We start from the raw sequence: 14740 nt of genomic DNA on the forward strand, positions 1-14740 counted from the left end.
GGCCAATCAATCACCACTTTATTACAGCATCATGTGGTTTTACCCATTGAAAATACGACAGCGAGCAAAAGGGGCATCTTAAGCATTGGTTTGGGTCTTGACTGTGAACATTTCTCATGACCAGGATAAGATTCAAACTTGGCTTATCTCAGAACGTAATTCAAAGTTTTAAAAATCCCCAGAATGCAAGCAAATCTCTGACACTCTACAGAATATGTTATTTTATTTGTTATTGCTTCTAATAAATGTCTGAACACTTAAGCTAAAGCTAACTAAGATACTAAAATTATATTTTCCACTTGTTTTTTGTTTATTCCAATTTTTCTTTATCTATTTATCTTTAAATGTGTTGAAGAAAATACATTGCTTTCCTTAAAGTAGTGGGCATAACAATTGTTTTCTGGCTTCTCTTATTCCAGCTTCTGACTGCAAGAAAATGTGAAAAAAAAGAGAATAGCCCCTATTACAGAGATCACGTTTCCTAATTTAAATTGATTTCCCACTGTTTGTACATTTTCTGGGTTGATTTTCTTATCTTCCTCTATTTCTATGTTGTTTATCTCTTGTCTCAAGATGGCAACACTTCGCATTTTACACACGAAAAGCACTTCACTGTATGTTTATATACACGTGACAATAAATCTAAGTCTGAAATCTTATTGTTTCATTTAGGGAGCTTCCAGATGTGATCTGACTGAGCTTGCAAGCCACTGACCACCCGTCCCAGTCCCCAGTTCAACAACTGTCCTGCTCCGCCCAGGTCTCTAGCCCACTCTGTTCCTACTCTCAGCCACTCCAATGATGTCACTGCTGCTTCAAAGCAAGTTTTTTTTTCAATAAAAGAAGCGAGAAAAAACTTCAAAAAAAGAGAGAAGAAGAACGAGAAAATCAAAGAAAAAAACGGGCAGAACGAGCCAGCCTAGGGTGAGGAGCCAGATGCGACTTATTCCACTGCCGCCACCTTGGATGTGAACTCGCAAACAGACGCTTACATATACACAGACACATGCACCTCTCCTACTGACTCGACCATTCTTTGCTCCTCTCTCTGCAGGTCGCCGTGTGTGCCTGGGGGAGCAGCTGGCAAAGACTGAACTCTTCCTGTTCTTCACCTCCATGCTCCAACAGTTCACATTCCATCTCCCAGAAAATGAGCCAAGACCAAACTACACTGAAACCAAATTCGGAATCACCCTGAGTCCATGTCCTTATCGCCTGTGTGTTAAACTCAGATAAGATGTACAGGGGGGGGGGGGGGGGCTTCAGCAGCAGTGAGGGGACGTACACTTTCTTTAATTTCAAACTAATTCCATCACTAATTGTGTTTCTGTTCTGTTTATGAAATTTTAACAGACGTGTCTAGCTATGAAGCGCAGCTCTCACAGCAACGCGACTCGTCTGGATTGGAGCATGGACCCTTGTTTTCTGGGATCTAAATTCTGATCCAAACAAGACCCACCTGCTAGACAGACGTGAGCAGAGTCTCACCCACCTGCTAATGGTGAAACCTCTTTGTGTAACTGTTCATCTCAACTCACTGAAATTCAGTGAGCAAGAGTTCTAAGGAAAAGTTGTACAGTATTCTGCATTGATTACTTGGATAAAGTGAGGACTACAGATGCTGGAGAGAGATCAGAGTCGAAGAGTGTGGCACTGGAAGACACAGCATGGTTCAGGCAGTATCCAAAGAGCAGGACCTTTCCAGCTTAAGCTCTTCATCAGGAAAGTGGGGAAGGCCCAAGGAGACAGGGATAAATGGGTGGGGGTTGGGACTGGGGGGAAGGTAGCTGGGAAGGTAGCTTGGTACATGAAGGAGGGGTGATGGTGATAGGTTGGAGAGGTGGGAGGTACAGATAGGTGGGAAGGGAGATGGGCAGGTAGGACCATTCAAGAGGGTGGTGTCCAAGTGGAGGGTTGGATCTGGGATAAGGTGGGGGGAGGGGAAATGAGGAAACTGGTGTAATCAACATTAATCCCATGTGGTTGTCAGCACCATCCTCTTCACCTGTCCTACCTGTCCATCTTCTTTCCCACCTATCCACTTCATCCTCCTCTCTGACCTACAACCATCATCCGGCCACCTTCATCTATCTATCACATTCCCAGCTACCTTCCTCCCAGCCCCAGCGCCCCCTCCCATTTATATCTGTCTCCTCGGGCCTGCCCCACATCCCTGATGAAGAGCTTATGCTTGAAACATCGACTCTTCTGCTCCTCGGATGCTGTCTGACTGGCTGTGCTTTTCCAGCACCACACCTTTTGACTCTGCATTAATTATCTGTTAATCAACAGAGGGAGAGAAATAGGTCTTTCAAAAGAAGTGGCATATGGACAATAGTGAACCAGAAGCCTGTTTATGCTCCCAGGATACTGTCAGAATACTGATTCACTAGCACCTGCCTTGTGCTATTGCCACTACCTAATTTCGTCTGTTTGTCCAGTTATTGAACAACTGCTCGTGCCTATAATAAATGCAAAATAATGGGGATGCTGGAAATCTGAAATAAAAGCAGAGAGTGCTGGAGAAAACAAACAGGTCTGTTAGCATCTGCAATCAGAGAAACAGAGTTGACATTTTGAGCCCGGTATGATTCATCTTTGGAACGAGGTAGGAGGAAACATAATGAGTTTTATGATGTTGACAAAGGAGAGGGATTACCAAAGGTTCCACCACGATCAGAGGAAAAGGCGAAGCAAGTGTAAATGGGAGATTGCCTCCCTGGTGACGGGTTCCCCTGGATACCTCTGAGTGGATACACGGCATCCTGAAACTGGACAGTAAGCTGACAGAAGTCATTGTCCACATTGGCACAAATGAGATAGGTAGGAAGAATGCTAATGTCCCGCAATGGCAATTCAGTGAGTTCATAGGGTCTTAGGGTCATAGAGATGTACAGCATGGAAACAGACCCTTCAGCCCAACCTGTCCATGCCGACCAGATATCCCAACCCAATCTAGTCCCACCTGCCAGCACCCGGCCCATATCCTTCCAAACCCTTCCTATTCACATACTCATCCAAATGCCTCTTAAATGTTGCAATTGTACCAGCCTCCACCACTTCCTCTGCCAGCTCATTCCATATACGTACCACCCTTTGTGTGAAAAGGTTGCCCCTTAGGTCTCTTTTATATCTTTCCCCTCTCACCCTAAACCTATGCCCTCCAGTTCTGGATTCCCCAACCCCAGGGAAATGACTTTGCCTATTTATCCTATCCATGCCCTTCATAACTTTGTAAACCTCTATAAGGTCACCCCTCAGCCTCCAACGCTCCAGAGAAAACAGCCCCAGCCTGTTCAGCCTCTCAATATAGCTCAAATCCTCCAACCCTGGCAACATCCTTGTAAATCTTTTCTGAATCCTTTCCAGTTTCACAACATCCTTCCCGACAGGAAGGAGACCAGAACTGCATGCAATGTTCCAACAGTGGCCTAACCAATGTCCTGTACAGCCGCAACATGACCTCACAACTCCTGTACTCAAGACTCTGCTCAATAAAGGAAAGCATACCAAACGCCGCCTTCACTCTCCTATCTACCTGCGACTCCACTTTCAAGGAGCTATGAACCTGCACTCCAAGGTCTCTTTGTTCAGAAACACTCCCTGGGACCTTACCATTAAGTGAATAAGTCCTGCTAAGATTTGCTTTCCCAAAATGCAGCACCTCACATTTATCTGAATTAAACTCCATCTACCACTTCTCAGCCCATTGGCCCATCTGGTCCAGATCTTGTTGTAATCGGAGGTAACTCTCTTTGCTGTCCACTACACCTCCAATTTTGGTGTCATCTGCAAACTTACTAACTGTACCTCTTATGCTCACATCCAAATCATTTATGTAACTGACAAAAAGTAGAGGACCCAGCACCGATCCTTGTGGCACTTTACTGGTCACAGGCCTCCAGTCTGAAAAACAACCCTCCACCATCACCCTCTGTCTTCTACCTTTGAGCCAATTCTATATCCAAATGGCTAGTTCTCCTTGTATTCCGTGAGATCTAACCTTGCTAATCAGTCTCCCATGGGTAACCTTGTTGAACGCCTTACTGAAGTCCATATAGATCACATCTACTGCTCTGCCCTCATCAATCCTCTTTGTTACTTCCTCAAAAAACTTAATCAAGTTTGTGAGACATGATTTCCCACGCACAAAGCCATGTTGACTATCCCTAATCAGCCCTTGCCTTTCCAAATACATGTACATCCTGTCCCTCAGGATTCCCTCCAACAACTTGCCCACCACTTACGTCAGGCTCATTGGTCTATACTTCCCTGGCTTGTCCTTACTACACTTATTAAATAGTGGCACCACATTAGCAAATCTCTAGTCTTCTGGCACCTCACCTGTGACTATCGATGGTACAAATCTCTCAGCAAGAGACCCAGCAATCACTTCTCTAGCTTCCCACAGAGTTTCCGGGTACACCTGAACAGGTCCTGGGGATTTATCTACCTTTACCCGTTTCAAGACATCCAGAACTTCCTCCTCTGTAATCTGGACATTCTGCAAGATGTCATCATCTATTTCCCTACAGTTTACATCTTCCATATCGTTTTCCACAATAAATACTGATGCAAAATACTCATTTAGTATCTCCCCTATTTTCTGCAGCTCCACACAAAGGCCACCTTGGTGAGCTTTGAGGGGCCCTATTCTCTCCCTAGTTACCCTTTTGCCCTTAATGTATTTGTAAAGCTTTTTGGATTCTCCTTAATTCCATTTGCCAAAGATATCTCATGTCCCCTTTTTGCCCTCCTGATTTCCCTCTTAAGTATACTCCTATTTCCTTTATACTCTTCTAAGGAGTTACTCGCGAAAGAAAGAACCCACTCTACTCACTACTGCAGATTCTCTGTAGGCCACACTTAAAACAATGATTACCTTATCTGATTCTGTGCTGTGAACTTCACCCAACAATTCCTCCAAGATCAGTTGTGAATTTCACCGTTTGATAATTTTCCCAGATACACTCCGATGTCCGATACATGAATTCAAACAGTAAAGGCAGTTACTGTGCAGGTTCATTCTCTCTCTCTCACTCTCTCTCTCTCTCTCTCTCCTGCAATGACCTCACTATGTGCTTCCTTTGTCTGTTCTTCTCCCTTTTAAAACTGCTGTCGCTTTGACTTTTTTTCCAAAGTTCCAAAACAATGCAACAGCATATAATACAGTAATTGTTGCTCCTGGAATTCGAGGAAATCACCTCCAGCACCTAAAGTACCTCAAAAAAAGTGTAGCTGTTACAGCCAGAAATTTTTCCCGTCCTCCATCTTGGATTACCCAGATTCCTTCATTTAGGTAGTAAATTAGCAAAACAGGACCTCTAGGGAAGTAATTTCAGGATTACTCCCATCCCACATGCTACTGAGGCTAAGAACAAGGACACAGTACAATTAAACAGGTGGCAAAAGAACTGGTGGACAGGGGAGTGCTTCAGATATTTGGATCATTTGAATCCTGTCTACACCTTACATATGCTTCCTTCTTTCTCTTAACCAAACCCTCAATTTCTTTAGTCATGCAGCATTCCCTATATCTACCAACCATTCCTTTCACCCTAACAGGAATATATTTTCTCTGGATTCTCGTTATCTCATTTCTGAAGGTTTCCCATTTTCCAGCCATCCCTTTACCTGCGAACATCTGCCCCAATCAGCTTTCGAAAGTTCTTGCCTCAAACCGTCAAAATTGGCTTTTCTCCAATTTAGAATTTTAACTTTTAGATCTGGTCTATCCTTTTCCATCACTATTTTAAATCTAATAGAATTATGGTCACTGGCCCCAAAGTGCTCCCCCACTGACATCCCAGTCACCTGCCCTGCCTTATTTCCCAAGAGTAGGTCAAATTTTGCACCTTCTCTAGTAGGTACATCCACATACTGAATCAGAAAATTGTCTTGTATACACCTAACAAATTCCTCTCCATCTAAATCTTTAACACTATGGCAGTCCCAGTCTATGTTTGGAAAGTTAAAATCCCCGACCATAACCATCCTATTATTCTTACAGATAGCTGAGATCTCCTTACAAGTTTGTTTCTCAATTTCCCTCTGACTATTAGGGGGTCTATAATACAATCCCAATAAGGTGATCATCCCTTTCTTATTTCTCAGTTCCACCTAAATAACTTCCCTGGATGTATTTCCGGGAATATCCTCCCTCAGCACAGCTGTAATGCTATACCTTATCAAAAATGCCACTTCCCCTCCTCTCTTGTCTCCCTTTCTATCCTTTCTGTAGCATTTGTATCCTGGAACATTAAGCTGCCAGTCCTGTCCATCCCTGAGCCATGTTTCCATAATCCCTCTGATATCCCAGTCCCATGCTCCTAACCATGCCCTGAGTTCATCTGCCTTCCCTGTTAGGCCCCTTGCATTGAAATAAATGCAGTTTAATTTATTAGTCCTACCTTATCCCTGCCTGCCCTGACTGACTCGCTTCTGTTTTCAAATGTACCAGTCTCAGATTGACCTCTTTCCTCACTGTCTTCCTGGGTCCCATCCCCCCATCTTTACTTGTTTAAATTCTCCCGAGCAGCTCTAGCAAATTTCCCTGCCAGTATGTTAGTCCCCTTCCAATTTAGGTGTAATCCATCCTTCTTGTACAGGTCACTTCTACCCCAAAAGAGATTCCAATCATCCAAAAGTGTGAATCCTTCTCCCGTACACCAGCTCCTCAGCCATGCATTCATCTGCTCTCTCCTCCTATTCCTGCCCTCACTAGCTCATAGCACCGGGAGTAATCCAGATGTTACTACTCTTGAGGACCTCCGTTATAAATTTCTGCCTAACTCCCTTTAATCTCCCTTCAGAATCTCAACCTTTCCCCTTCCTGTATCATTGGTTCCAATGTGGACAATGACCCCTCTCCCCTGTGAGAACATTCTGCACCCTCTCTGAGACATCCTTGATCCTGGCACTGGGGATGCAACACACCATTCTGCTTTTCGCTGCTGGCCACAGAAACGTCTGTCTGTACCTTGGACTACAGAATCCCCTAACACAATTGATTTCTTGCAACCCAATGTACCCCTTGTTGCATTAGAGCCAGTCTCAATACCAGAAACCTGGCTGTTCGAGCTACATTCCCCTGAGAATCCATCATCCCCTACGTTTTCCAAAATAGCATACCTGTTTGAAATGGGTATATCCACAAAAGACTCCTGCCCTAGGTGCCTACCTCTCTTACCTTAACTGGAGTTAACCCATCTATGTGACTGTCTCTGAGACTCCCCCCTTCCTATAACTGCCATCCATCACATACTGTTGCTGTTGCAAATTCCTCATTGCTTCTAACTGTCTCTCCAACTGATCCATTCGATCTGATAAGATTCGCAGCCAGCAGCATTTATGGCAGATATAATCTGCAGTAACCCTTAAACTCTCTTTAAACTCCCACATCTGACAAGAAGTACATTTCACTCTATTAAAGACCATTTTTGCTCCTTCACAATCTTCAGACCCAGAAATTAACATTGTCGTATTCCTCTACAAACACTGCCCCAGTTATGACTTATATTGTTAATCAAGAGACATCTCTCCAAAAACATATAATCAAGAAAGAACCCACTCTACTCACTACTGCAGATTCTCTGTAGGCCACACTTAAAACAACGATTACCTTATCTGATTCTGTGCTGTGAACTTCACCCAACAATTCCTCCAAGATCAGTTGTGAATTTCACCGTTTGATAATTTTCCCAGATGCACTCCGATGTCCGATATATGAATTCAAACAGTAAAGGCAGTTACTGTGCAGGTTCATTCTCTCTCTCTCACTCTCTCTCTCTCTCTCTCTGTCTCCTGCAATGACCTCACCATGTGCTTCCTTTGTCTGTTCTTCTCCCTTTTAAAACTGCTGTCGTTTTGACTTTTTTTCCAAAGTTCCAAAACAATGCAACAGCATATAATACAGTAATTGTTGCTCCTGGAATGCGAGGAAATCACCTCCAGCACCTAAAGTACCTCAAAAAAAGAGTAGCTGTTACAGCCAGAAATTTTTCCCGTCCTCCATCTTGGATTACCCAGATTCCTTCATTTAGGTAGTAAATTAGCAAAACAGGACCTCTAGGGAAGTAATCTCAGGATTACTCCCATCCCACATGCTACTGAGGCTAAGAACAAGGACACAGTACAATTAAACAGGTGGCAAAAGAACTGGTGGACAGGGGAGTGCTTCAGATATTTGGATCATTTGAATGTCTTCCAGGGGAGGTGGGACTGGTACAAGAAGCACAGTTTGCACCTAAACTGGAGGGGCCATAAGACCATAGGACATAGGAGCGGAAGTAAGGCCATTCGGCCCATCAAGTCCACTCCACCATTCGATCATGGCTGATGGGCTTTCCAACTCCACTTACCCGCATTCTCCCTGTAGCCCTTAATTCCTTGTGACATCGCGAACTTATCAATTTCCGCCTTGAAGACATTTAGCGTCCCAGCCTCCACTGCACTCTGCGGCAATGAATTCCACAGGCCCACCACTCTCTGGCTGAAGAAATGTCTCCGCATTTCTGTTCTGAATTTACCCCCTCTAATTCTAAGGCTGTGTCCACGGGTCCTAGTCTCCTTGCCTAACGAAAACAATTTCCTAGCGTCCACCTGCTCCAAGCCATGTATTATCTTGTAAGTTTCTATTAGATCTCCCCTTAATCTTCTAAACTCCAATGAATACAATCCCAGGATCCTCAGCTGTTCCTCATATGTTAGACCTACCATTCCAGGGATCATCAGTGTGAATCTCTGCTGGACACGCTCCAATGCCAGTATGTCCTTCCTGAGGTGTGAGGACCAAAACTGGACACAGTACTCCAAATGGGGCCTAACCAGAGCTTTATAAAGTTTCAGTAGCACAATGGTGCTTTTATATTCCAACCCTCTTGAGATAATTGACAACATTGCACTTGCTTTCTTAATCACGGACTCAACCTGCATGTTTACCTTTAGAGAATCCTCAACTAACACTCCCAGATCCCTCTGTACTTTGGCTTTACGAATTTTCTCACCGTTTAGAAAGTAGTCCATGCTTGTATTCTTTTTTCCAAAGTGCAAGACCTCGCACCAATATCCTGGAATGTAAGTTTGATAGTTCCACTTGGGAGGGTTTAAACTAGTGTTGCAGGGGGTTGGAACTGGAGCAGCAGGTCAGTAAATATGGATAGTCCAATAAGGGAGGGGCTATACTGGACCTGGTACAAGTGCACAATCTTTTATCTGAAACACTCAGGACTAGCTGGTTTTCAGAATTCTTGGCCCTGAGACAGAATTGAGGCCTGCCAGTGCTCGGCCATGCCCACTCACAGCACATCTGAGTAACATGCATCGGGTGGATGTGGAGTTGGATAAACTGCTTGCACGCCCAACAACCTTGTTAATGAGAAAAAAGCTTCACGAATAAACCTTCGGACTTCGGAGCTCTTCGGATTTTGGGATTTTGGTTAAAGGGTTGTCAACCTGTATTGGGAAATGAGCCCAGCCAGATGATCAAAGTTTCAGTGAGGACAGACTTTGGGAATAGTGACCATAATTCCATATGTTTTCAGATACTAATGGCTAAGGACAAGTGTGGAGGTCAGATCAAGGTGTTCGATTGAGGGAAGGCCAGCTATAACTGAATTAGGTAAGAATCGGAGATTGGGAGCAGCTGTTTGAAGGTAAATCCATATTTGACAAGTCGGAGTCTTTTAAAGACCAGTGGATTAGAGTGCAGGATAGGTATGCTCCTGTGAAAGTGAAAGATAGAAATGGCAGGATTCAGGAACCTTGGATGACAAGGGAAATTAGTTAAAAAAGAGGAAGCATACTTACGGTCCAGGCTACAAAAAACAGATGAAATCCTTGAAGAATATGGAGAAAGTAAGGAGGAGCTCAAATGGGGTGTTGGGGTGGGGCTACAAGAGGCCATGAATTGTCCTTGGCCAGCAGGGCTATGGAGAATCCCAAGGTATTTTATACATATATTAGGAACAAAAGACAAACTTGGGAAAGAGCAGGCTCATTCAAGGATCTTTAATGAGTACTTTACATTATTATTCACCAAAGAGATGTTGATGTTAGGGGGAGGTGTGTGAATACTGTTGGACAGGCCAACATAATAGAGGAGAAAGGGTTGGGTGTCTTGAAATGTATCAGATGAGTCCCCAGGGCTAGGATACTGTGGGAGGCAAGGAATGAAATAGCTGGGGCCTTAACAGATATCTTTCCATCCTCTTTGGCCTTGGGCAAGGTTTCAGAGGACTGGAGAATGGCCAATATTGCTCCTTTGTTTAAGAAGGGAAACAGAGATAATCCAGTAATTACAGACCGACAATAGTGATGGGGAAGCTGTTGGAGAAGATACTCAGAGATAGGATTTATTCACATTAGGAAGTGAATGGACATGTTAGTGATAGACAGCATGGGTTTGTGCTGGGAAGGTAATGCCTCACCAAACTGAGTGAGTTTCTTGAGGAGGTAACAAGAATGATTGATGAGGGAAGAACAGTGAATATTGTCTACATGGACTTCAGTAAGGCCTTAATAATGTACTTCGGCTGGCTGGTACAAAAGGTAGGGTCTCATGGAATCTAAGTGTGCTGGCTAGATGGATACAAAACTGGCTTGGACATAGAAACAGAGAGTAGCGATGGAAAGGTGCTTTTTGGAATGGAGATCAGTAACTAGTGTTGTTCCACAGGGATCAGTGCCTGGACCTTTGATGTTTGTTTTATATGAATATAAATGATCTGGAGGAAAATTTAGATGGTCTAATTAGTAAGTTTGCAGATGACACCAAAATTGGTGGAGTTGCAAATAGTGAGGACGATTGTCAAAGGTTACAGTGGGATATAGATAAATTTCAGATTTGGGCAGAGAAATGCCTGATGGAGTTTAATCCAGACAGATGCGAGATAATGCATTTTGGAAGATCCAATTCAGGTGTGAATTATATAATAAATGGTAGAACCCTTAGAAGCATTGACATAGAGACATAGAGATGTACAGCACGGAAACAGACCCTTCGGTCCATCTCATCCATGCTGACCAGATATCCTAACCTAATCTAGTCCTATTTGCCAGCACTTGGCTCATATCCCTTTAAACCTTTCCTATTCATATACCCATCCAGATGCCTTTTAAATGCTACAATTGTACCAGCCTCCACCACTTCCTCTGGCAGCTCATTCCATACCCACCCCACCCTCTACTTGAAAAAGTTGCCCCTTAGGTCCCATTGAAATTTTTCCCCTCTCACCCTAAACCTATGCCCTTTATTTCTGGACTTCCCCATTCCAGGGAAAGACGTACAGTGGGATCTGGGCGTATAAGTCCACAGATTCCTGAAAGTGGATAAGGTGGTCAAGAAGGCATACAGCACGCTTACACTCATCAGCTAGGACACCGAATGAAAATCTCGGCAAGTTATGATGCAGCTGTACAAAACTTTAGTTGGGCCACATTTGGTATATTGCGTGCAGTTCACATACCAGAAAGGCTTTGGAGAAGGTTTACCAGGATGATGTTATTTTGTCCTGTTTCTTTTTTGAAGAAAGGTTTTAAGGCAAAATGTCTCAAAAATGTAAACAATTTGTGAGGCTTTGAGGTGGTTTGTTTTCACATTGGAACAATAGAAGCAGCCTGGTTGTGACCCGCTCTCACAGACCAGGCTTTCTAGAGTTTTTCTTGGTGATTTGGGGTGGCATGGTGGCTCAGTGATTAGCACTGCTGCCTCACAGCACCAGCGACTTGGGTTCAATTCCAAGCTCGGGTGACTGTCTGTGAGGAGTTTGCACATTCTCCCCGTGTCTGCATGGGTTTCCTCCGGATGCTATAGTTTCCTCGTGCAGGCCAGGTGAATTGGCCATGCTAAATTTCCCATAGTGTTAGGTGCATTGTTCAGGGATACACATACAGTAGGGGAATGGGTCTGGGCGGGTTACTCTTCGGAGGGTCGGTGTGGACTTGTTGGGCCAAAGGACCTGTTTTCTCACTGTAGGGAATCTATGTTTAGCTTTGAGCAGATGCCTTTGGAATTTCAAACAAGTTGGAAGCTTCAGTGAATGTCTCCTAGCTGCTAATTTCTCTGTATTTTCTCTTACTGTTTTTTTTTCTCCTGGATGGGAGAACTGCATATGAGAATCTGTGTCTAAATTTGCTTTTTGCCAAGGAGGTTGTTTTTTTGCAGGTTACTATATTGGAACAGTTAATCAGTAACAGTTACTGTATCTGTTATTTGATTAAGTTTTCCAATCATTAACTCACTCTAAATTTGTCTTTCTTTTGTTTATATTTTAACTATAGTGTTTAAATAAAGTGTGCTTTGCTAAACATTGAGTAGTTTGACCAGTCACATGGCATTTGAACATTTTACATCTGCCTCTTGAAATATTTTGAGGGGGTTTGGTCTGGTCCATAACATCTGGTCTGGAGGGTTTTAGTTATGAGGAGAGGTTGGATAAACTCGGATTGTTTTCATTGGAAAGAAGGAGGTTGCGGCATGACCACAAAATTATGAGAGGCATAGATAGGTTGAATAGTCAGGAGCTTTCTCACAGGGTACAAGAGGGCACAGTTCAAGGTGAGGGGGGCATGTTTAATGGAGAAGTGCAGGGAAAATATTTCACACAGCAGGTGGTGGGTATCTGGAGCGCAGTGCCAGTGGAGGTGGTGGAAGCAGGCACATAGGCAATGTTTAAGGCATATCTTGATAGACACGGGAGTGAACAGAGGGATAGAAACTGCTCCTGGCCAATAAATAGAGGTCTAAATAAGGAACAGGACTTGGTGCAGGCATGGTAGGCCAAACGGCCTGTTCCTGTGCTGTACTGTGTAAAGGCTAAAGGCAAAAGTGCAGGAGATATATTGGAACCAGCTAAGGGCTCTGTTCACCACTTGAAGGGGATTATCCTCAGTTAGAAAAAAAATGAAAACTTGTCTAAAGCACACTGCGCATAGTGCTTATCATCAGAACCAATGCAAAGATCAGTGAAACATCCCATTGTCCGTGGCAGATGAAAGTGGCTCATTTCTGTGGAGGTTTTCTTTAAAATATGATGAAGGTCAGAGTCCTTGTGATCTTAGCCCAGCATTGCTATGTATGTTAATGGAAATATTGTTCATATTACAGTGTTTATGACAGGTAGGTAAACATTGAAGGCCATTTGCTTGCTTTCAGTCTGAAATGACCAAGGATTGATTCTAGCTTAGTGTTATGACACAGCAGTGAACCCTTCTGTTAATTAAACCAAAAATACAGAACACCTCACCTCACCCATAAAGTATGAGTGACAGAGAACGACCAAAATTCCACTATTCAAAGAAAAAATAATAATGTTATTCTTTAACTCTAGAATGAACATTAAACAACAACTATGTATAACTCTAAGCCTCCTTTCTCTAATAGGTTTGTTATCTACTTCCCATTCTATAACAATATACTGATCCAGTAAACACTGAACATAGAACATTACAGTGCAGTACAGGTCCTTCGGCCCTCGATGTTGCGCCGCCCTGTCATACTAATCTGAAGCCCATCCCACCTACACTATTCCATGTACGTCCATTTGCCTGTCCAATGACAACTTAAATGCACTTAAACTTGGTGAATCTACTACCGATGCAGGCAAAGCATTCCATACCCTTACTACTCTCTGAGTACAGAAACTACCTCTGATATCTGTCTTATACCTATCTCCCCTCACTTTAAAGTTGTGTTCCCTCGTGAAGCCCCTATTAAATTTACAGCAATTCAATTTCAAAACCAGACAGTGACTATCATTTCCAGTGTCGATCTTCCTCTGTTTGTAGATCTCCCTGTGTCGTCTTTAGTCTTATGCTGCATAAATGTTTCAAATGACAAAGATACCTTTGATAGAGGGTGTTTTCAGGCATTCTGTCTGACAATGGCAGGTGGTGTTCTTTCCGGCTAACTGTCCAAAATGTCTGCTTTTTATACCCCAAAACATTGGATTGTCTCATTGGTTCGATGTTGTCAAAACAGTAAAATTCAAATTTAATTGGGTCTTAGTATCTTGGGGCATAATTTAAATTGATTGTTTTAAATCATAGAATCCCTACAGTGTGGAAACAGGCCCTTTGGCCCAACAATTCCACAGTGACTCTCCAAAGAGTAACCAATACAGACTCATTCCCCCTACCCTATATTTACCCCTGACTAGTGCACCTAACCTACATCCCTAAACTCTATGGGCGATTTAGCACAGCCAATTCACCCAACCTGCACATCTTTGGACTGTGGGAGGAAACTGGAGCACCTGGAGAAAACTCTTTGTGGATATGGGGAGAATGAGCAAACTCCACACAGACAGTCTCCTGAGACTGGAATTGAACTTGAGTCCCTGACGCTGTAAGGCAGCAGTGCGAACCACTGAGTCACCGTGATTGGTTAAATTTGAACTGCTGTGAAAACAACTGGTGTCTAGGTTACAACCAAAATGTTACAGCTTTCAATTTTCCAGCATACTCTGTGATATGACAGGTGCTTGCTACTTTTACCTTTCACTCTCTCTTAAAGGTACAGTACATGCCTTCAACTTCATAACACATCGAAAACCTAGAGATTGATTTTGTTTAGGGCAATTTCGTTTCTGAAGTGAGTTTAGTTTTGTTCCTTCCTGAAATTCAGGACAGTTCAGGAACAACACAGTCATCTCAGTGGAAACCTTTAATCAAGCTTCCAAATTGTGAGTGTTTGGGTGAAAATCTGTAGTTTATTGGAAGCTGGAAAAGTCTAAGCTCACAG

The 14740-nt window shown here is 43.3% G+C and overlaps 1 pseudogene; it reads left to right on the forward strand.

The window, feature by feature from the left end:
- The window catches only part of LOC140491337 (microtubule-associated protein RP/EB family member 1 pseudogene), a 59631-nt pseudogene extending 58389 nt beyond the window's left edge, over window positions 1–1242 (forward strand).
- Window positions 1243–14740: the final 13498 nt, after the last annotated feature.

Source organism: Chiloscyllium punctatum, chromosome 19, assembly GCF_047496795.1.
Source record: "Chiloscyllium punctatum isolate Juve2018m chromosome 19, sChiPun1.3, whole genome shotgun sequence".
In the NCBI taxonomy this organism is placed as follows: domain Eukaryota; kingdom Metazoa; phylum Chordata; class Chondrichthyes; order Orectolobiformes; family Hemiscylliidae; genus Chiloscyllium; species Chiloscyllium punctatum.